General features: G+C 33.7%; 1 long non-coding RNA gene across 1 annotated transcript in view; it reads left to right on the top strand.

The window, feature by feature from the left end:
* The window catches only part of LOC132708004 (uncharacterized), an 87,433-nt gene that overhangs the window by 41,830 nt on the left and 20,874 nt on the right, over positions 1-24,729 (top strand). Inside the window, exon 2 of the long non-coding RNA XR_009619808.1 lies at positions 6,937-7,141. This is a non-coding gene — a long non-coding RNA (uncharacterized LOC132708004). The remainder of the gene's footprint in view (positions 1-6,936; positions 7,142-24,729) is intronic.

The raw sequence follows: 24,729 nt of genomic DNA, 5'->3' as shown, positions 1-24,729 counted from the left end.
CACCGATCTAGCGTGCGGGAAGCGTCACTTTACTACGTCAGTTTCGTTTCCCACGGATCCGAGCCACTTCGGACATTTCCGGGATTTTACCGCACGGATTTGGGAGCAATCGGATGTTTTTGGAGATATTTCCCGCGCTTTGAATTTTGACGTTTGTCAATTCTGACGGTCATGTCAGTCAATGTATTCGTGTTGTTTTACGAAAATGTATCCAAAAACTAACGGTCGTAGAAAGAGTATAGTATGCAACACGTTCGGTAAACTTTTTGACTCACTCGTTTATTAAAAACTCGCTCCGCTCGTGTCAAATCAACTCGTGAGTCAAATACTATTACCGACCGTGTTGCATACTATACTTTTTCTACAACCGTTAGTTTTTGGATACATTTTCGTAAAACAACACGAATACATTGACTGACATGACCGTCAGAATTGAAAAACGTCAACATTCAAAGCGCGGGAAATATCTCCAAAAACATCCGATTGCTCCCAAACCCGTGCGGTAAAATCCCGGAAATGTCCGAAGTGCCTCGGTTCCGTGGAATAATGCACGACACTGGTTGAAAAGAAATAATCGAATCACTTAATCGATTATTCAAGGAAAACGAACGACCCGCTAGATCAACCACAAAATAACTAATCAAAAATCAGCTACAGAGCTACTCAAAATCCGACCTAACCAGTGCTTCCAAACAATCTTCGCATGGTCGTGTTCCATTCGTTCACTTCGGAAAAATACAAATGTGAACTACAAAATGATAACTGTTTAGGTTTGACAGATAAATAATATGAGTTAAAAATGATGCATGCGACCGTCTAGACTAAATTATATAATTCTTGGGAAGTATTTGGCAAAAATATTCGGTTTATTTGAAGATCTAGACACAATTCTTTAACTAAATATGAGTTCAGAACAGGTCGCAGCTCGGGAAAACAAAATAATACAGCAATAGTACCTCAAAGCTCAATTATTTTCGTTATTTTACAGTTTCACGTTTCTACCTGCAAATGCAGAGCTCCGTATACCATCTATTAATGCTAAGCATAAGTCTATGTCGACATGCATTCATGCAGTGAAGTCAACTTGGGTGGATATGTATTTAATACTAAAATGACATTGTCTGCTCTCTTGTATTTTTTTCTTTTGCTAGCTTATGATGTGATATTTTAATCATTATTCTCTTATTAGCAATTAATGTCACAGTTAAATTCTATTCCATAATTCCTTTTGGAAGTTGTATCCATGCTACGAATTGCAAAAGTGGCAATGCCATTTGAATTGACCTAATAATAAAAGCCGTTTCCTCAGACCATGCATCATTTTTTGTCTTGAATTACTTAAGCTATGCAAACAAATTCAAACTAGGTTTAAACAATTAACTGTTGTACTGAAATAATAACTAAATAGATCCAAAAGGCTCGAGGACTTGAAAACATCCAGTTAAATACGACACGGAAAAACCAATTTACTTCTATAATCCAGATTTAGAATTTTACTTTTTAGAAGTGATAACAGTTATTATATTTTCACATGAAACCAGTAAAATTTTTAATCAGTAATGCCATTTACTCTTTATTATTAACACACAAAGTTTATTGAAAGCACCTGGGATTTATTTCTAGAAATGTTATTCTAATATGAAGAAGTTCCTCTTTCTTAAAAGAGAATCTCTTGTATTCGCATTTAATTAATGAAATGTTAATTCAAGATAACAATTTTCAGAATTAAGGGACCGGATTTCTCAATGCAAAATTGTCGTGTGTTTTGTTAACTTAATATACAGGTGTTAAAAAGGCAGATTTTCGCAACAAATGTATTTTATTTCAAACATAAAACGAAAAATAAACATAAAATAAATATATCAACTGAAAAATATTCTTTGAGAAAACCGATAAAAATATCTTATGATAAATAAATAAAATATTTATTGTTTATATAGCGTACCTTTGTTACATAGTGATTTTCAAAATCGGTTAACTTGCCGGTATCCTCCAAAACGATCATCATATCACTAGTACGCGTTGCTTCATTCTGAAATCATTAATAATGTCTGAAAGCTAATCTGCAAACTACTCTTATTTTACCACAACCTGCGTGCTGGAGATGCTGTATTTTTATTATTTTTCATGATAAAAATTTGGTTAAACACTTAACTTTTTATTTTTGCCTTTAATTTTTAGAGCTTTGTCTCTCACATTTCTTAACAAAACAAATGAAATTTGTTAATAATCGTTATTACTGCAAAATATTATCAACGTCAATGGTAAACTAAAAAACGCAGGTACTTGAAATATTAGTAAGCTACCAGACGCATTCCATTTTTTATAATATTAAATATCTACTGAATAGGTAAAGATGCATATAAACATATTTTTTAAAATACAGCTAGAGGAGAGGGAAATTATAATCAGTTCAAGATTATATATTACTCAGATATACCTTATCTTTCAGCCATTGAAAAAATTATTTTCGATATTTATCGGCATATAGCTTCGATATATGTTCAATTTCAATTTTGTTAGCTGGAAAAAGATGAGTATTTTAGTCATTGTATGTGATATCCACAGTTGGAACAATACATTTTATAAGCTCAAATACGCATGCTATATTTGAAGGCATAATCAAAATGAGTGACCTGGACAGCATTTTTATACATCGCGAGCAAACTCACGTCGGCACTATTGCTAACTTCTTCATTAACGAAGTATATTTGTATACCAATCGATTCGCACCTCTTTTTCAATATAAATGGGTATTACAAATTTTTATATAAAACCGAAAGTAAAGTACTTTTATCTAATTTGGCATGAAATTTAACAAAAGAACCAAATAAGACAAATTAGTGACATTATTTATTCTAAAACCTACTTTTCAAGTTTACATAAATATGAGATTCGTTACCGCCATCTGAAGAACTTCATTATTATCATTACAATTTTTACACATTAACGAATCATGCATTTAAAAAGTTTAATAAATCAGAAACGTGATGCTCGATTATTGTTTTTTCGATACAATCATTTTATTCAGGAGAAAAATGCTACAACTTGAGTAACCTACCTCGTAGCTTCAATAATACCTGCAAGAAATAGCAATAGTGTCGAATTGAATTTGTTCTGGTAGGTAGTAAGTAATTTATGAGCTATTGTACTGTATTGTACTTACGTGTTTTAAATCATAAAAAAACGGTTTACTGTCTACTATAGATATATACTTACCGATAAAATTAAAATGTTTGTATATTTTTTAAAAATATTCCAAAAAGCTTTTCCGAATACCTACATAATAATAAGTTCAGTCAAGTTTGAAAGACGTAAACGCTTTTTGCGAAATTAACCTAAGGCCAATTGGTCTGCTAGAGTATTGGTTGCTGGTTGCTAAGAATAGGGTATTTTCCTATAAAAATTTGTTTCGTTGAGTATATCTTTGTTTTTATAATATAACGAAATTTATCTCCACTTTAATTAATTCGCTCTCCAAGATTTAGATACAAATAATTATGTTCTATATTAAAAATGATTTAAATTTACGAATTAAGAAAATATTAACTTGTAGTATATCGATAAATTAGTCTATTTGATATTGTGAATGAGAAATTGTGTTTTCAATTGAATCTAAAACTTTTGATCCCAACAGAAAATTTCAAACAAATATGATTTTATGAATTATCTAGGCGGAGAATCCAACATAATAGTATATTATGCAACAAGTGGGGTAAACGACATTTGACTCACGAGTTTGTTTGACACGAGCGGAGCGCATCGGAGCGAGTTTTTAATAAACGAGTGAGTTAAAAAGTTTACCGAACGTGTTGCATACTATACATTTCCTACGACCGTTAGTTTTTGGGTAAATTTCGCAAAACACGAATACATTCACTGACATGACCGTCAGAAGTGACAAACGTCAAAATTCAAAGCGTGGGAAGCATCTCCGAAAACATCCGATTGCTCCCAAATCCGTGCGGTAAAATCCCGGAAATGTCCGAAGTGGCTCGGATTCATGGGAAACGAAACTGACGTGGTAAAGTGACGGTTCCCGTACGCTAGATCGGTGAGTAATTAGGTATTTTACAGACGGGACTAGCAAAAATAATTTTGAGGAGATACGTTCCATAGGATCAGTTTTCAATTTTCGTATAGCACTTCAACCAAAATGAAATAAATATTTAACGCCATAGCCTAGACTTATAGGAAATAAATGGTTCGTTTTTGTGGAATAAAAATAGTTTATCCCTGAAGAACAAAGTAACCCCACAATATATCTTTGTGTCTTATATCTCTAGGCCAGCAGAGACAAAACAAGCCACTGGAGTAGGATATAGAAAACATGGTCATTGGAAAAAAAATCTTTACTAACTTAAAGCTTAGCTGAAGAGTTCCAGTTAAGCTCTCAAGAAGCCACCAGGATGATTTTTTGTAAATAGTATAACAGTAGCCTGTGGAAGCTTCTTGAAAAATTTAATACGCTATTTAGATTGCCACTTGGACTGTTTTCTTCAAAATTTGGGAAATGATGGTATGTTTATTGATGTGTTCTTTACCTATCTTTTTGTATTTGCTACATTGATATAATATAAAACGTTAAAACATTGCTATATTCAAAAATCACCGAATCATTTTGGTATGTGTTATATAAAATGGAAATATTTTATTTATTCCACATGTCGTACAAAAAGGGTAAAATTGACAGTTTAAAAAAATAAATATTTAGTATGATTTATGGTTTAATATTAAAATACGATTTATGCTAATTAATGGATAATTTTGCGTGTTAGTAAACGTCAAATGGTCTAAGGCTTTGTGTTAGGTTTTCTTAATTTTCGAGGGTCAGGCAGTTAGGTAACCGCATAACCACCGACTCCGCCACCATTTTGAGCAATGTACTAACCCTCGGATTCCTTTGCGACACCTTAAACCTCCGTACGCTCGCAGCACAATCCATTCGCACAATGCCTAGAATTCACGTGTCACTTATAATTTACATGAGAAATTCCTGTAATTAATGGTCTTGCGTTAATTGTTTCCCCTAATGGGTCTGGTTAGATTGTTTTCTCGAGTTCAATTGCGCGAACAAGATATTTTATTTCGCGGTTTCACCCGAAGCATGTTTTCGGTTGTTTTTAGCCACGGTATTTCGACGTTAGTCAGTCACGTGACGTCACAGGTCACTGACTGAATTTATTCGTGCTGTTTTGAACGATATACCCAAAAGCGGCGGTCGTAGAAAAAGTATAGTGTGCCAACACGTTGAAAAACTTCTTTAATCACCCGTTTATTAAACACTCGCTCCCCTTGGGCCAACTTATAATCGAAATTTTTAATTTTTCGTGAGGGTACCCTGCTTCTGCATCGTCACAGCGCTGCCTAAACTTAGTTTTGGTCAGTTCAAACTAGTTTCCGATTACTATCTAAAACTTGACAGTTCTAACAGAAAACTAGTTTCAGACAGTCTTCTAAACAAGCAATTAGTTTGACGAAACACCAAAATACCAGCGGCAAGGAAACCCGATATAGCAGTAATCCAGTAGCAGTGTACTGCCAAATTCCACAGCCTATGGAAGTTTCTTCGACAAAAAATCGTATATCATCTGTTAAATTTTGCTGTGAAAAGGCAAACTATAAGTTGCTAAACTAAAACACATGTTTTTGCTTGTAGTAACTAACTACTGAAATTAAATTTATCGCTCTTGTCTAGCTTTTTTCAGACTTCACCTATACCTCGACGACTCGTGACGTCTTTGTTTAACTTGCTAAAAACAGATCCGCACCTAACCTCAGTATTTTATGCCTGCACCTATTATATTTGATTTTAAATGGCGACGACGGATCTTCTTTTTTGGAATATTTTTGATGATTTCATACTTTATTTATTCCTTGCGTAGTTTCTAAAAATCAAATGATTTGCAGGGGGTGCCATTTAAAATAAGCGCGATGTTGCACAATTTATATAGTGCAGCAACATTGTATAAATGAAAATATTGTCGAGAGTCAAGCATACGTTTATCGCTTTGCTTGCAGTTGTAGAGTTGGTTTGTCGAGAAAGTTGCAAGTAAATTGCTGCAGTTCTTCTAAAGTGTGCCTAGGAAAGAATACAATTTTTACTTCAAAGGCCCTTATTTCTTGACTAATAATCCAACAGAACAATTTGTGTTGTGTCTGGATTTTAAACCAGTTAGATTTTTCATTAATGTTCAATACACCATGAATCCATAAAGGCACTGAATCGCAAGCTATATCGAACCAATTATTTTTTAAGCAATATCGATATAAACCAGGTAATCATGAAACTAAGATTAAAATGTAATTTAACAATTTGCGCCAGAGGTCAAATATGCCAGAGTTTGCTTCCAAGTTAAAATCCAATCTGGGTTTACGTGCAGATCACAAGATCACTTAGTCTTCGTTAGATCTTCAAGGGTAAGAACATTGATTTATAGACGTTTTCAAAAGTAGTCAAATTCTTTTGAAAAGCAGTTTTCTTGAAGAAATAAAAACAAACTGAAATAATTATAATGAGTTTGCTGCTCCGTTTATACTAATTACGCACTGGGCTGTAAAGGTTGATTTACACTACAATCGGTAGCCGTGAATTATACGTGTAGCCTATTTTAAAATTTTATATTCTGCTATTTTTTACAGGTACTGAAACTTTACCTTTTGCCTTGTTATACTTGTAACCTGCTTCGAGACTATAGAAAAACTCGATTACAGCAATAACCCCTCTAATAGTGAATTATCATTGGGATAATTTTCCTCTAATCGTTGTGCAGAGGTATTTTCCATATATTCGCCTCGCTAATGCAACATTTTTGAATTAAAATTCGACGTTAGGCCGCGCAGACCTATTAGCGAGCAGTTTATTATCATAAAATTTCATTCTAACTGACGAATACCGTAATTAAACGTTCTCACAAAACTTCTCCCCCTTTCCAGGCATTCAAGAATCCAAAGTAATACGTTACAATCCCCGTCTCGACGCCCGCAGACCCTCTCCACATCATTGGGATTCCCGTTTCGAATTCTTACAGCATTGAGAGGCCGTTCTCTGCAGAATATCGACTCAAGCAAGTAGGACGGAGTCTGAAGGAGAACGACAAAGAGGAGACGAGATTTTAGTGTGGGCCCGGCTGTATTTTACGTAAGAAATTGTAACACCTTAATTTAATTTAAAATTAAACAGTTCGTTAATTAAATATTGGATGGAATGAATGCGCATTGCGATCGCAGCGCTTTGCCGAAACATATTTTCGCATTGTCACTTTAAATATATTAAATGTTTTTCTCAATAACACTGGTAATCAATTAAATAACTTTAATAAAAAATTTGGAGAAAATTTAATTACTCGAGGTCAGTAATCGAGCATGAGAAAATCATATGTGAATAGGAAGTTGTCCCCAACCCTGGGAAGGGCATGATTTGTTGAATTTCACACAAATTGGCCTAATATCAGTACACATCTTAATAGCCTAAACTGATACGGGATTTAGTTATTAATATTGTTGTTAATAATGGCTTTCTTCTGTTGCCATGAAATATAAAATTAGGTTACTTGGATTCGACTTTATCTTGGTATTGGTATAATCGTCGTTTGTCGCTGCCAAAGACATTGGAGTATTTAGTATTTCTATTACTGGAATTTTAGTTTTATCCGAGGTCTAGAAATTAATAAGCAAATATATCGTTTTATTACTTACTATTAATACTAATAATAAAATTATTTTCATCTGGGGTGATAATTTATTTTTATATCTATTATTTCGTCGTAGCTGTAGATGATACCAACTAACTTCAATATTAGTGTTTCCTTGCCTTTCGTCTTTTAGGATTTGGATGAGAGTTTTTCTCTGATATATCACCTCGTCTGATAGATCCTCGTAATGTCAATATTTGTCCTCTTGTCCGCTTACTAAGAATCTTCTTCTTTTTAAAGACCGATAGTAATCCTAATAAAATCGGGCGTGATTTTTGACCTTTTTGTTCCAGGATATAGCAGTCCTGTATATCTGCTGTAGTGATCTAAATTCCCAATTTATTCGTGACAAATTCTATGACGTAGTTTTCCGCGAAGGAAAAGTTATTTTCCTCCAGTACGTACAAAAAGAGGATTTTTTCCTTTTCACCTGGCATTCGATGCTCTTGATCCTCTCTTTAAGCTCTACGTTCTCCTGTTTCAGTGATTCAATCATTTCTTGCACTACCGTAAGATTGCTGTTGTGCTCTCTGACCTCTGTTTTAACTTTCTGAACCTCACTAACTAGAGTTTTTTGTGCATTTATAATTACATCGTCTATATTTTTTAGTGATATTTCTCCATTTCTTTAACTAAATAAATCTCCACGATAATATGCTGCACGTGGCAGCGTCGCGTTTTGGTGTGGTACTGCCAGCGCAGTGCAGTTATGGATATAATAATAAATGTTCGATATTTCGACCTTCGACCTTTGACTAATAAGGTGATTAAAGTCGTGAAATTCGTGCAAAATAATTATTTCTCTCGGGGCTTCTTAACTTACCCAGATAATTTGGCCCGTAATGTTTTTATTATCATTATTTCTTGCAAAGATGACTTTAACTAGCCAGAGCGTTTTTACTGTTGATATTCACGGTCGAAGGCAACGTTGCCATTTTTGCCAACTTCACTGGTATCCCTGAAGTATTTACGCAGTTAAATGCTCTAACGAAAATTTAAGATGATATTCTTCAATATTTACCATCTGTGACAAATCCTCCTTCCAACAATATCAGCGAACCCAACCCATATGGAGATTTTAACTGAATCCCTGTCGCTCTTTTTAAAAATAATCAAAATGCTACCAGGCAATATGGATCCCGGAGGTTCGTAGTTTTAAGCTAAACATCGAATTCAGGCCCTACGCGAATAAGAAAGGAGAGGGTCTGGAGGATTTGAACAAAGACGGCAGCACTTAAAATAAGGTAAGAGGTATTGAAAGGCAAGATGGCGTCGTCCGGTCGGGCGCGGTCCCTTGGCTTACCACTGGCAATAAGATTTGCCGCCCGTACGGTCTAGTCATTAATATACATGAGTTTGGGACGAGGCTGGTTCCGAATCGAACACTGGGCAGATTATGTATAGATCTGCGAAATTTCTGACCGCGATAGCGTCTCAATTATATTAGACGTTGTAATTAATTGATTCATTGCTTAGGGGGAGCGACGGAATTGTGTTAAGGACAATATTTTCTGTTTGCCAGTGCTATAAATAAACAACATGAGCTACTGATCTAAACGAATATTAAAGCTAAAGTTAACCAACTCATACTCGCAAGAAGTAAAAAATTTTATTTTAGCTAGATTATAAAAATTCGTGGTCATCAATATTTTCTTTTCTTCTTGATTGACATGCAGGACTGCTTTTCGCCAGTTCTCTGGTGTCACTTCCTCAATGACTTGATTAAACATTTTGAATATCGTATTGTATCTTGCCGCATATCATTTCAGTTGCCTCCATACAAGTTCTATGGTACAGTTACACTATGCTTTTCTGTGTCTAAATTTGCTATATATCTCAAATTATCTTCAGATTCAATATTTTTGGTCTGTGCGTTGTGGATAATTACTTGCGTTCTCCTATAAATACTACTCCCATAAATACTACTGAAGGTACGGAATCCGTTGAAGAACCGGGTATATATCTTGAGCGCTATTGGAGTAAAACAAGATAACATTCGCAGCCACGACGAAAAATTCTAATGGCCAGTATTTCAATTGGAAAATTCCTTTCCACTCTATCTAAATGGATATAAAGTGTGAAATAGTCTGAACTGAACGTTCTCTTCGTGGTTTTGAATAATTATTAACGAATTATTTCGAACATATTCTGATAAATATACAAATATCAAATAAATTATTAAATAATCCTAGTTTATGTTGAAGTGTCCAAAACACTGAACTGAACTGAACTGAACTATGATTTATATTGTGCACAAACTCTTAATAAGTCGATACCAAAATCTAATTGCGAAATTAAAAATAGGGAAGAATAAAGTTAGTGTAAGGCTAAGGACAAAGTAAAATTAAAAATGCGGGTATATCAATAACATGAAGTATTTGATTACAATCCAGTCATTGCGGAAAAGTTTCATTTTTTTGAGTGGACGTGTTAAATTTGCTATTTAAACGTTCTAGGATGTAGGTAAAGGTAGGTGGGCCTTTCAAGGGGTCTAATTTATGCAAATAAATTGCATAATGGAATTATGTCCTATACGTATTATAGTCTGTCGCAATCTTCATCGTGTTGGCTTTGGACGGACCCTCCCCAATAAAACTTTATCGATGTTATTACCTATTATTATTGGATAAAGCCATTAACAAAAAAATTATTCTTACTTGAGTGACAAGACAGGAGTGGACCAGGCATATTTCTTTATTTCTGATATCTTTCTTGAGTGTTGACCATTTGTGGCAGTGTTGAATAAGGGTTTTTACTATGGGAAAAAGTTATTTTACAAGAATATAACAATATCGCGTCGAAATCATTTGATGCAAAACAGGTTGTGAAAAATATGTATGATCATTAATCAGTAGAGGACTTATTCAACAAGAAGCTTTAAAAGAAACCAGTCTACTTACAAAAACGCCAATATCGTTGATAAGGGATATTATTAATAGTGGAGAATTGAAGAAAAGCAATAAACGTAATGATTTTCAAACTCATAGACAATAGTGATCAGGACCTAATAAGAATGAAAATATCTTGTCCTTATCAAAGCGAAGTTTTTCCTACCTTGGATAAACTGAAAAAGAAGCTAGAACAAGATGAAACCAATATAATATAAGCCGTGCTACGGTTCATAGACTTCGCAAAATGGGGTTTAAGTATAGTAGAATAAACAAAAGGCAAATAGTAAAGGAATCACACACACTTGAAGATTTAATTACCAACAAGAAATTAAAAGATATAGATTAGATAACAGATCCATAATTTACCTTGATCAAGCATGGTTCGATACACACTGTATCCAAAGGATGGGTTGATTTCACTCAAAACTGTCAAACGAAAACACCTTCAAATAAAGGAAGACGCATCACCATAACACACGCTGGGTCAGAAGACGGATTTGTGTCAAACTGCTTGCTGTTGTCTGCCAAGCATATTAAGGATTCTTGCTTGGATTATCATGAGGATACAAGTGAAGAGCCTTTTTGAAAATTGGCTTCAACACAGTCTTTAAAAAAATATTCCCAATAACCACAGCCGTCTGCTACGTATAGCACCAGACTCGTCAAGTTCAAATATTTAGATTTATTTTAAATTCAGTTACAAAAAAGCACAACTTTTAGAAGTCTCAAATTTACATGCAATTAAAAACAGTATGTATGCAATAATTTGACTGAACAAGCTGGGCATACTGTTTTAGGTCTTCCTTCATATCATTCCATGTTTATAAAGCATTTGTGGAAGTAAAATCAAAGGTCAGTTTAAATCCCAGTGTTATAGATGTGAAAAAAAATTTAATTAATAACATAGCAATTGGGCGCCAGAAGAATTCAGAGCAGCACATTATAAAATAAAAATATTATAATTATTATAAAAATGTAATTATGTATATAGTTGTTCCTAGCTACGAATTTATTGTGTATATTTAATGTCATTATTTTCTTATTGTAATTTAATAAGAATATACTCAGCTAAATAAATAAAAAAAATATTATTACCAAAACTTTTGAGAGTTGGTCTCTAATGTTCTGTCCTTCAATACCTACCGAATGAAGATTAAAACTGCAACTGACTATACAAGTGACAATATTTTGAAGGACTGGTTAGTTCGCTTTTTATCATCGTTATCAATGGTTTAAGATAGACATTTTGAAGTGTATAGATTCCTAAGTAGTACAAAGTTGTCAGTCAGTCACTTTTGGTTAGCAGTACCATATGACGGTATTTTTAATGCACTCCTACGAAACCTATTCATCGAACAATATGAACACAAGCTCATGGTATATGCTTGAACTTAAAAAAAGTGCGACTACGAGTAGCTCTACAGGTTATTCTAGTGCCATTGCGGCATTTGTCACCTGTTGAGTCGTGTAATGTTACAACTCTAAACTCGTAGTTTAATTTTTTGTTGACCTTTCAAGAATAATTCTTGACAATATATGGGCATGAACCCAGGTCGAACACAGAACCTAAAAATTAGACAGCTCATTCTCAGCTGTAATGCTGCGGTGTCGGTTGTATGGGACGTTGCCGGAACGTGCGATTTGTCCCTAACATGTCGGCCCCCTTGACAGCCGCTAGGCTTCAACGGATGTTTCATTGTTATCATTCGGAAGGAGACAAAGTTTGACTGCTGGTCGCTTTATGTTGTGGATGGTGTTTTTACAGTTGCTACGCGAACTATTCCGTCACTTCCTGCATGAACATCTTGAACGATTTCAAGCTTCCATTTCAATGGAGTAAATTATCCTTCTTGACGATAACTAAGGAACCTGGCTTTAGCAAGTTAGGATAGCACTTAGTCCACTTCTGCCTTTGCTGCACTTCCGACACAAATCCAACGCTTCCAGAAGTGTTGTGCTAGACGTTGGCATCTTTGAAACTTCGATAAACGGTTTTCTGGTATTGGTGTGAAGTCCAGTTCGGGAATTTTTATCAGCCATTCTCCAATTAGGGAGTGCGAAGGTGTCAAGGGTTGAGGATCATTGGGGTCTGAACTGACAGGAGTTAATGGCCCAGGAATTTAAACAAGCTTCGATTTGGCATAACATCGTTGAAAATCCTTCATAAGTTAAAGCGGTCGTTTTAAATGGTATTTTGTTAAACGAACTCCAGCCTCCCACCGAAGTGAGGTGCTTTGGGGGGGATAAAATGCCAGGTAGTTTCGTTAACACTTTGAATTTGAATTTCGTCTTGATTTTGAATGATTAATTTTTCTAATTCATTTTTTGCTCCTACAAATTATATCGCCACAGCGAGAACAAAAATCTTTGCAAGGCAGCAAGAAAACAGTTGGTTGACAATTCTGTAACTAGTTCTAAGTGTGGACAAACAGACAAAGAAGCAAATCCAAGATGTAATTACTTTCAAATATTTTTGTTTGTTCCGTCCTTTAACAAAAATGGACCACAATAATCTACGCCACTGTTTTGAAAAGGCCTGCTTGGTGTTAACGGAATTTGCGGTAAATTGCCCATCAAATATTGGGTTGGAATTGGATTATTTCGAAAGCATTGAATACATTCTCGTATTACCCCCTTTACAATGTTTTTTTCCGAATATGGGCGAAAATTTGTCTCGAAGTGATGCTAGTAGTTACTGTTTGCGGACCAGTATGAATTGAATGAATGACTGAATGAAAAGGACCGAGTTTTATCAGTTTGTTACGTGCTTTAATTTGTCTTGATTTGGAAAGATCCTTAATCTCAGCTGCAAATTCTTGAGATTGTGACAACTCAATGAATATCATTAGCACCTTATTTAATTCAGATGTTTAACGAGATGCGTAATTCCGTTGATTTTGAGGAAGACGACAATTCTGATTGGATCTTAGACAATAACAAGACGCCATCTCACTGGCATCAGAAAAACTGTGAATTTCAATGGAAACTGAATGGGGTGAAAACATAGTCTTCGAAATTTAATTTCATTTAAAAGGTGAATTTGATCTTGAAGCTGCTTCCATTTTGTAAATAAGTCTAGTGGTATGGACGAATCTCAGTCGATTTTGCATTGCCACAATTTTTGAATAATATCTTTAGTGACTATGACAACAGGTGCCAGAAGACCAAGTGAGTCATACATGAAATACCACTTTTAGTTGAATGATGATGTGTGAATATATTCATGCAAAAACGTAAAATGGCTTGCCGTGAATCCCACAATAGACCCAAAGTTTTGTTTTGTGATTCTCCAATTGATAGAAATTCCATTTGAGTACCATTTTCAATTCTTCCATTTTGTTTGACATAAGTTTTCAAAGTTCAAAGTTTTCAAAGTTTGAGTATGTCAATTATTTGATTCTTGCGTTCTTCCTTCTTCGATAGAATTTACGCCGGTAAAAAGATAGTCAACATAGAAATTCGGGGAATTGATCGAACTTGCCTTTGGATGTAATTGAGAATTGAGTTTTGACAATTCGTTTAGATAGCGAGTTGATACAAAGACTGCTGCGGTAACATAAGTTAGTGTATTGAGCTTAAAATACTCGATGTCAGATGATGGATTTGTTCTCTAAAGAGTAAGCTGTAGAAGTTGTTGATGATCAGAGACTAAGATTTGGCTATGTCGCCCGCCAGTATAACAGCGTGCTTATGTGATCTCAAAAGAACCGAAAATAAGTCATCCTGGACATGTGGATCCAACATAAGAATGTCATTTAGAGAATAGCCACTGGATGTTTTGCAAGAGCCGTCGAAAACAACTCTGAGTTTCGTGGTAGTGCTAGACTCCTTGTAAACGCAGTGATGAGGTAAGAAAAAAGTCTCAGGAAAGTTGATTTTATCGGGATTAATGTTGGTCAGATGTGACATTTGGTGTATTTTGCTTTTTTATTCGAGCCTTGTTGGGATTTTCTTTCAAGAGATAAAAATCTATTCAGAGCATTTTTTCTTGATTCATCAAGAAATTAAACTGGATGATTAAGTGGTGATGTAACCACAAATATATCCTCAAAAATTTGTTGTTCGGGTGATAGAATCCTTTGATCATTATTAATCTCTTCTAGTTGTCAAAACCTTGTCATCTGATAATATAGATCATGTGCAATACTAAGATTGCAAGAAATTTCAGTGTAAGTAGAAGAATGTTTTTGAGGAAACACTGTTCCAGAAGCTATCCAACCTAAAGATGTTTTTTGTACTGTTGGTAGTTTTTTCCCAAGCTTAATTTGTCCTACACATATGTTCCCAAAAATGATCAGCCCCTAGGTCAGTTTCACTAGACCTGTTGTCAGCTAACACAAAATTTGGAGGAATTTGTAGGAAAGATGTGTCAATAGTGACAGCTGACAAGTTGCACAAGTTGTGATTTTGGGTACTACAAAACAGTTCAGTTGTATATTGAATGAATTTTGACGTGACTGAATCTTGAGTGATGTTGATTCTAATTCTAATTTTGTTGACCAATGCCTTGATTCGCCTGCATTGTCTAGAAATACTCGAATTTGATGTGAATTTCCAAGTTTGTCAAATGTATTCACTAACACAGTAGAAAGTAGTACTGTACCTAAACTAACATTGCTAAAATGGCTTGACTTAATGTTGTCATTTTGATTGCTTTGTGAAATTTTTTAGTGTACTAACTATCGGCAATGGTTTAGTTGGTGTGTTCTCATCTTTGTTATTTTCAATATGTAGTAAAGTGTTGTGTCTCTTTTCGCATTTTTTACAAAGCATAGACCTACATTTATCAGATGTATGATTGTTACGCTAATAATATAGACATAGCTTTAGTTGTTTAGCTTCAGTGTACCTCGCATTTGGATTTAGCGCGATAAAAATAGGACAATTAAAAATTAAATGATGCTTACTGCAAAAGATACAGATTGGTGTTTAGAATGCCACATAAACCTTTACTAATTTTTGAGGTTTTAATTTAGTTTCATGATTATTGTTTCCAAAATCTAAATTTTCAAGGACCTTACATTTTTCTTCCACAAAATTTGTAAAAATGTCTTTAGTTACCTTGTCATGTTTTATGCATTCATTGTAACACTGACGCAGAGTTGATGTGTCAAGTATTTATTTGGTGGCCTTGTGCCTCTAACGCTCGTAAATGCCGTGTCATACCGTCAAGTAATTATCTTCAATTTGTATGATTTTCCTTAGTTAGAGTTTCAAGTTCAAGAATCGCATTAATGTGGTTTCTGACTAAAATTTGTTTATTTTCATATCTGTCACACAAATGTTTCCACGCTACTGTGTAATTTTGTGAAGATGTTTCGAGAGAGCTTAAAAGTGAAGCCGCTTGGCCTTGAAGCGATAAACGTAAATAATGAAATTTTTATATTTTCGGTATTGACTCATTATCACATATAAGAGAAGAAAATCTCTGAAAAATGGGCATTGTTCGTATTCTCCCTCAAAACAGGCAAGACGTATATTATAGCATTGTAGCCGATTTGAGAATTTGGTGCCATGTTACTGTGTACCCCTCCTGAGGCATTTTCAATATCTGGATGGTTAATTTTCTATTTATTTGATAAAAATGCCTTAGCCGGACTAATTATACTGTAATAAGAGTTCTCGAAATTTGCTCTTTCCTGATCATGTACTTCAAAACGTGTTTCATGGACACAATTTTCAATTTCAGGTTGAATTTGACAAAAATTATCCAGAATGACTTTAATGTCTGTAAAGCGAAATTCAAATTCAACTAAATTTGGCGGTACCTTGATTTTTGTCCTTTTAAAAAATGTTTTGAATCGTGTTAATTGCTATTTGAAATTTCGACGATGTTTGGAGACTTGTTTGATTTTCATTGGACAAGCTTGCTCACTGGTAATCGACTAAAACGTTTGAAGGAACACACTAACCTGAATGGATTAAGCTTCGTATTCCCTCAGATGTACATACGAGATCTTCGGAATCGCCTGTTTGTTGGCTTCGCTTGTTGATTGTTTTTGATGAATTTCTTGCTCCACTGATATCTGCAATCGAAGGACCAATGTTGAATCGTTTAATGTTACAACCCAACAAATTCGTAGCTTAGCATCCCTAACAAAATTTCTATTTTCAAAACTATACTGCATCCAATACTTACTTCTGGCTCCTCCGTATTCGGCAAAATTTCATATAAATAGTCACAGGCACGCCCTTACAACGAATACAAAATAAAAGTCTCAGACAAACCACGAACCGAGGACGATTCGCATATAGAGGCAGGCTGCAAGCTGCAAACGCACCCTACATACATGACTTCATCGCACAAACTGCAACGCATATTTATATCTGTAAACGTCCCTATAACATAAAATTCAAAATATATCAGAACAGTAAAACAAACATTGTTTAATATTAACAGTGGTCTATTTTAAAAATAGAGAAAATTACCTGCTTGTATATATACTAATAGAATGTATTAATTTTTTTCTTTAAGTTTTTTGATATTCTTCAAGATTGTGAGATTAGGTCTAATTCCATAACAAACGGGTTACCCAGTGCAACTGGGTAGGGCTAAATATGACAAATATATGCAATTTTGTATTTTGAAGTACCGATTTCATACGATAAAATCGAAAGATATGCACTTACAAACATATATACTTTTGGACACCAACATTATTTTCATTCATCATTTACCTCCTCTTTGAAGTTGGTTGACATAATTGAATGATGCACGGACAGCGTCGAGAGAAAATGACATGGCGGCTCATCAATTCCCAATTATCGAAAAGTAATAACTTCTTAGAACAGAGTGAGCCCTTGTGATTCCCTATTCCAATTACCGAAGTGTTTCTCTGAATCGCATATCTGATGAAGTTAACTCGAAGTTAATGAAAACGTAAATGATTGGTTCGAGTAGGTATACGTTTCTATCGGAAAGTTCTAAAACTCTAAATTGCATCCCATCGTCTTCATTTCATCTCCAATTTTGCACCGGGAATACAAAAGTACTCGACTGTTCCGTCGACCAATGCCCAATTAGAACTAAAGTTGACTTTAATTACTCAATTTGTCGTATGAAATAAAACGGGAGGTTAATGCAGTTTCTATGAGAAGCAGCCGCGGACTATGGCGAGTGTAGGTAAACCACTTTGTCGTCGCGCCTATCTGGTTAATTATGATTTTTCTTCGTTCGCACGCCACTAATCATCACACGTGCACTGCCAAAGATTGAATTAGGCCGAGTTTATTTCTGGCAAACAGAGAAGTTAAGACCTTGATACACACTTGATCACCTACATTGGGAATAAAATGAGGATGTAGACAGCAGGGTACAATTCACCGATGTTTCATTTCGTTGAAATTTATTGAAAATTAAATAAACAAGAAATAATGCGAATAATATCTCAATAATAATACATAGTAAATCAAATAACATTAAAGAAGAAAAAAGGGAGAATGCTAATGCAATTGAAACGTCAAGTGTTTAACTCCTGCAAGTAAATTTTAAATGCATATAAACTGCTACACATTTCCTTAGTAAATTATAAATAAGAACATGAAATAATTATTGAGTTTTGTGGGAATACGGTCGTATTTATGGGAAGCAACAACAAATTTACATATATACTAATATACAGCATTGATAAGATATTTTAATATTTGTCGCCTATTTACGGAAAACACCAAAATACTGAACTATCAATCGGATTCGGTACTCGTCTCAGCATATTCCAAAGGGAAGTGCAGGTATATTTAGTTCCGGAAAAGAAAACAGAACCAAACACGTCTGCATTGAATTAACAATAATATTCACGTTTGTTTGGTACTGCATCAATTGGATCAGGCACCCGCAGTTGTCATAGTCTTCATCGAATCGAATAGTAGTCGCACATGTCTGAAAGCACATCCTGTATACTCAGACCTGGATGTAGCTGTCTGGTTTAATATTAGGAAATCGCAAATAAGGGAATGTTGATATAAAGGTTTGGATATAATGACTGGAGGGCCTCCTCCTGGCAAAGAATAGAGACGTCGGCTGCAGATTCACAACGTGTGTTGACTGTATCTCGTCTTTGAAAGCCTAGTAGCAGAGGAAACTAACTCATACTAGTCAGGATTACCCGGTCTACCCATTCGAGATAGAGTTTCCTACAAAGAAACGTACGACACCCTGTCTAAAAAGCGATAGCGATGTACAGGATGTCCATTTTTAATAAACATATAGTTCCGCTGGTCGCTGGGGCTTTTTTCTGAGCTTTTAAGCTTTTAAGACACCGCTCTGTATCTCCATAATATTTGAGCGTGAACAGCAGTGTTTGCTTTAGTGTGAGCGACCACGTTGAGGATTTACCAACGTACAACATTTTTCTATGGATTTTTTTTATATTAGATATAGATATACGCGTATTGGGTTAGTGAATAACTTATCAGGGATTAACTAAAACCCACCTAGTTTCAAATGCACGGTGTGCGACAAAAAATATAATAGATAATCGCAATTAAAAATTGAATTTATTTTAATTAAGTAGAAGAAAGCACTAATGATAAAAAAAATCCTAAATGTATTTGAAGCTTTAATTCCAAAATTTAACACCAGACGTATTGTGCTTAATCAGAACTTTAATTTTATTTACATTTAGGCCGTAGTATAAGACTGAAACGTAAGAGCAAGTCCTTAAAAATTAAAATATTATTTATTTTGATTAATCCACTGAATTTCCTTATACACTTTTTAAGACGTCTACAGCTTTCCATAACGCGATCACAAAGCTCTCATCCCACTTATCTGAGGCCGTGTAGCATTATTCTTATTTTTTATTGTAAACGTTGCAATTTTTTTTCCTTAAAAAAAAATCTTTAGAATATGTGTAGAAAATCCATTTTTTTTCTCTGACACCCTGTACCTTCGAGTAATGAAAATTTGTATAAATATGTTTTAAGTGATAAAACTCCGCCATGGCCTTTTTTCTAAAAAAATCCTTAATTACTTTTTAAAATTTCACCCAATAAAAGTTTTCAACAGTTGATCATGATTACAGTCGAAAAGTAATCTCGTAGAATATACAACAGAACTTCAATTTTTAATAATAAAAAGTAATAAATATTTTTATACTGATAAATTATTTTTTATCAATATTCAGTGCGTAATTACAAAATTCATGAATGAAAATTAGTACTGCACGTGTTGAATTTGAAGTTGAAGATATCTGTGAATGAAAAACGAAAATAACAAAATTAACCACAATGTAGTGGCTACCCTTGTAGTTTTGTTCGTATAACGAAAAGAATTTCATTTATATGTAATACGAAAAATAATTTTGAAAATGTTACAAGAAAATAGCTTTTAAATGTGTTGACAATAATTACCATGTATTCTAAAAAAGCTTAAAATGAGGCCACTTTCTTTTGAAGAAAAGGAAATATTGGTGTGTTTCGGTTCGGTTTAATTTGGCAAATTAATTGATTTATAGCTATAACTATAGAGATCTAAGCATTAGTAACCAAATATGTTTTTCAGCACTTGCTATTGTCTATCTTGCGTGAAGCAATCTAATATCGTGAGGAGCAACATATTTAAATGTGTTGTATGCAAAAGATTCAACTGACCCTAGGAATAAAAATAGGAAATATATATAATACATAAGTTTTTATGTTTAAGAAAGCCTACTATTTTTTTTAAATCCTTTAAATGCACAGTACAATTACATGTAGATGTAGTGAATGCAACAAAATATTTTGCCCACAAAGAATAGAACAAAAACTTGAAATATTTACAAAAAGATACCAAATAGATTTAGCAACACAAATTAAAACAAATTTGAAATAGTGAAAAGAAAAGTCTGCAAGATTTATAAATACCAGTACCGTGCTTAATACTTTACTGTTTTAGGCAATATTTTGCCTTGACTCGATTTTATTTTTAATTGGCCTCCCTTAAAATTTATTATAATTGTTTGTGCACTTAAAACAGTAGCAAATAATAAAATAAAATTGCAAATTACTTTACTAAAAATACAAGCAGTTAAAAATAGTTTTACAATAAAAGCAGAATTTTTTAATTTAAATATTTAAGCAGTAAGTAGGTAAGGGTAAGTATTAAGTTATTTTTACAAGCATGTTGTACTGAAAAACCTACTTTCTTAAAAATATATTATTAATAATTTTATACATTAAACTAAAATTAAAGTTATTAGAATTAAAATCACATTAGTTGTAGTTGGAACACTATTCTTTTTCAGTAATCTAACTTTTGTTAACTTTCACTTCTTCCCATTTTACCAAATTTTCAATGTTCGTTCTCATTCAATTCCATTTTTTAATATTATTTTTTATTTTATTAGAGATAAAAGTTTTATTTTAAGAATGATTTAATGTAGGCTCACCTGAGTATTCTTTTGCTTGTTTTGTGCTGTTTTGTAGCTTCGATCAATTAAAATCGAAAGAAGTAATTGTGAAAAATATACCTGTCTAAACTATGTACATTCTAGTAAATAATAAAAATAAAAAATTTAAATATAAATAATACATGGTGTAAGTAACGGGCGGAAGAAGCGTCTATAAACTTCGAAAATTGTCAGCTTTTTCCCTCCCGGAAACAACAGGTTAGCGGTGGAACGCGTGTTCCTTTCAGCGCAAACGTATTAAATTTTATAAAACCACGTGCTCGGATGTCAGTACACGTGCAAAAATCGAAAAAGTCCCCACAACGTAAGAACGAGCCGAGTAAAGAGAAACGCTCCCGCACTATACAAGGAGAAGTTAGGGGTAAATTTCTGGCGGGGTCTAACTCCGCCTTTAAGCCAATAGAAACAGTTTCCGTACGATCAATGCAAGAAAATGTTCTCAGAACATAAAAAGACGTTTCGTTTCGTAACTTACACGGGCCCCCCGGCGGCGGTACGAGGGGCGGTGGGTTAAGACAAAACACCAGGATCATTATTCACTCTGAACAGCACGGATATTAGCGCTATGTGTACCCGGACCAGTAACAAAAATCCTATCCCAGTCATAAATAATTTTGACATAGGACTAAAGTGCTGCTTGGATATAATCTAGTTTAACTATTCGGAGGTCCATTGTTTCAAGACATTAAGTAAAGGTTTGTGTTTATGTTTATGGCCCGAGACCAGATATATCGTGTATCTGAGTTAAATTACCGTAAAATGAACCTTAGGTTTCTGCTGACGTGAATAGTTTCGTAGTTCTTTTACAGTGTGGTTTAATTTTTTACTAGTGTAGTAATTTTTGAGATTGACAGGAATTGAGCTTTTGCTAATGGGGTTCAAATGGAATATATCGAAGGGTAAAAATACTAAAAGCATGTCGAACTTCCGTTGTCTTTTTTTTTTAACTTACACAACGTTTCGGACAGTTGTATCACTACCCGTTATCAAGTGTAAACTCAGTAGTGATACAAACTCAGGTAGTGATATAACTGTCCGAAAGACAATGGAAGTTCGATATCCGTTTAATATTTCTACTGAATCAGTGTCTACCACCTTCAAGCAAACATATTGAAGGGTAATTCCTGCAAGCACACGTATTTTTGGAACGACACATTTTTTCAAATTTCGAGGATTGATGATTAATTCTGACAAAAAACACGCTTTACGCTGGGGTATATGACGTATCACCCTAGCTTGTTAAAGGATATAAAAATATTCGATGGCTTCTAAGAAAAACCAATGCATTTTTCAATTAAAGAAAAAAAAAGAAAAGTCTAACAAAGTGCCTTCCTAAACTGTAGCTTTCAAATAGGCCACAAGTTTATCAGAATCCTAGATATATAATCAATTGAGTTTTCTTATTTTAACGTGATGCAAAAATGATCGTAAGACAAAATAATATTTTTATATATTCAAAAGCATCGGTAACTGAGAAATTTAACTTAATACGCATTAATAAAATGTCTCATAAAACCAAGAAGACATTTAAAACACTAATAGTACTTTAACGTTTGTCAGTTTGGATGGTTCTGCAGGTGTTTTAAATTCAACACGTCAATCACGTCAATATATTAATATCTTCATTTCATTTTCAATAAATAAATTGTGATTCTATGGGAAATTCTTTTATTTAGTTTTCTTCATTCATAAATTTTATTGATTAAAATGATGGAGGCTGGTAAAAACAAAATTCATCGTTGGTTTGAAAATTTGCCCAAAATTCAAAGTTGCCATTCTACCCAGAATTTTAAAGCAGAGTTTTAAATATTTATTGGTCAATTTATTAGCAACACAGTAACCAACAAAAAAAAAACATGGAACGTGTAATATCTGTAGCATATTGAAAAAGCTCACCTATGACTACAGTCTATTTGAAAAGAGAAAATAACTACAATCTCAACTGAAAATGTCTAGTGGTTGTATACGTGTATATTATAGAAACTTGTATTATTCAATTATTTCTCGAAATCTTTGGACGGTGTTTTTGGTTTACCCTAAATTTCTCAACTGCTAAATTTTAGTGGACAATGAAGTAAATATCTAGTGAACGTCCTTCTAAATATAACATTAATTTTTATTTACACAGTGTGGTCACTTAAGTGTGCAACATATGGAATATTTTTTTTTACTAATCGAGCCACCAATCTGCAATTATTGTTATTGCATGTTGGACAACTATTTTAGGTGTATTATTTCTAGCCAAATGTTAAACATTGTAGGTCATAAACTATAAAAATTGTAAAAGAAACGTATTTTATTGTCTTCTAATTTATGTAAATTTGGAATTTTTTAATATGCCTTTTAGTATTAATTTTACCTACCTTGTTAAGAAGAATTGTTTCGAAATTTAAAAGTTCTACGCTTAATATCGTTATAACAAACATGAATTTGGTGTTTGCCTCAAATATTAATAAATAAATATTGATTTTAATAAATTTGTCAACCTCTTATAAAAATAGGAAAGCTTGCTTGTATTTGGGCATCACATTTAATTCAGAACAACTTTTCCTAATACCATTTTGCTAATTTTTTAAAATAAGTGTTACTTTGCTTGTGCAATTTATATATTCTCTGGCCTACCCTGTATACCGTTTAACTTAAAACTGTTGTCCTCCTGAAATGGTTGTCTAACAATTCTCTTTCTTCTTCAAACATAAATATAAATTTCCACACTTACTTGACTACAATGTATAATTTTTCATTGGTTTCTTTTTGATTTTTAATTTCAAATTATAATTATATAAATATAAACTGAGGTTTACTCGGGTCAAGCCCTCGATTGAAAATAATATCCATGTCAAAAATTGTAATTAATACACTTTATTACATATTTTAATTGGTTTTTGACGAGAACCTGGAAGTTTAACAAAATGTAGTTTACACAAGGTTTAAGTTTCGTTTTCATTTAAATGAAGTGAAAGTAAAATAATTAAACATCTCAAACAAATACCTACCGGTCAATAATATTTATGACCAGAATCTAAACGATACAAGTCTGTTAATGAGTCGAGAAAAAGAATAAGGAAAATACAATCAATCGATAAAAGTAACGTGTGGTCGCAAACTAATCGTTAATGAATATAATGTATGGATAACTGACAATACAACACTGAATAATATACAATATTCAGCCATTCTTAGTTTTCCTTTTCCGTTAGTAGGTGGGACAAGAACAAAAACTATCTGGTGTTGTTACTCTGTCGGTGTGAGTTCATATTGGTAATATCAGATTATTTTTGTTTTTGTCCCACTTACAGACGAAAAACGAAAAATTAAATCCCTATATACACTCACTGGCACGAAAAACAGAGCGCTTGACTATTTTATACATAACATACATTATGTACCCAATTTTTTTTAAAAAACGTCCAAATTTTTATTGTGCCAATGTGCCAACCGTTATTGTGGTGGTGGTCCGGTTGTCTCGACTTATCAGTAAACTAATGCTCCTCGATTCATTTTAACCCTTGTGTTCATGATTCCTGGAAAACCTGCGGCAAGACGATCTCTCAGACTTTGAAAGCTGATAGAGCGATCATCATGTCGTCTAGTGTAACCTCCAGTTTCCTAAAGACCTCTATAAATACGGTGCATAGTGCTACTTGATAAGGGGTGATAAAATTGGACAACATGTCGCTCGCTTATTCCGTCTTAAATCAACACAAACTTTGCAGCCGCAATTTCAGTACTAACAGCAGGCATTTTAATAATAAT

Source organism: Cylas formicarius, unplaced genomic scaffold (assembly GCF_029955315.1).
Source record: "Cylas formicarius isolate icCylForm1 unplaced genomic scaffold, icCylForm1.1 PGA_scaffold_10__41_contigs__length_53128322, whole genome shotgun sequence".
Classification (NCBI taxonomy): Eukaryota; Metazoa; Arthropoda; class Insecta; order Coleoptera; family Brentidae; genus Cylas; species Cylas formicarius.
This window is presented reverse-complemented; position numbering and strand designations above follow the sequence as displayed.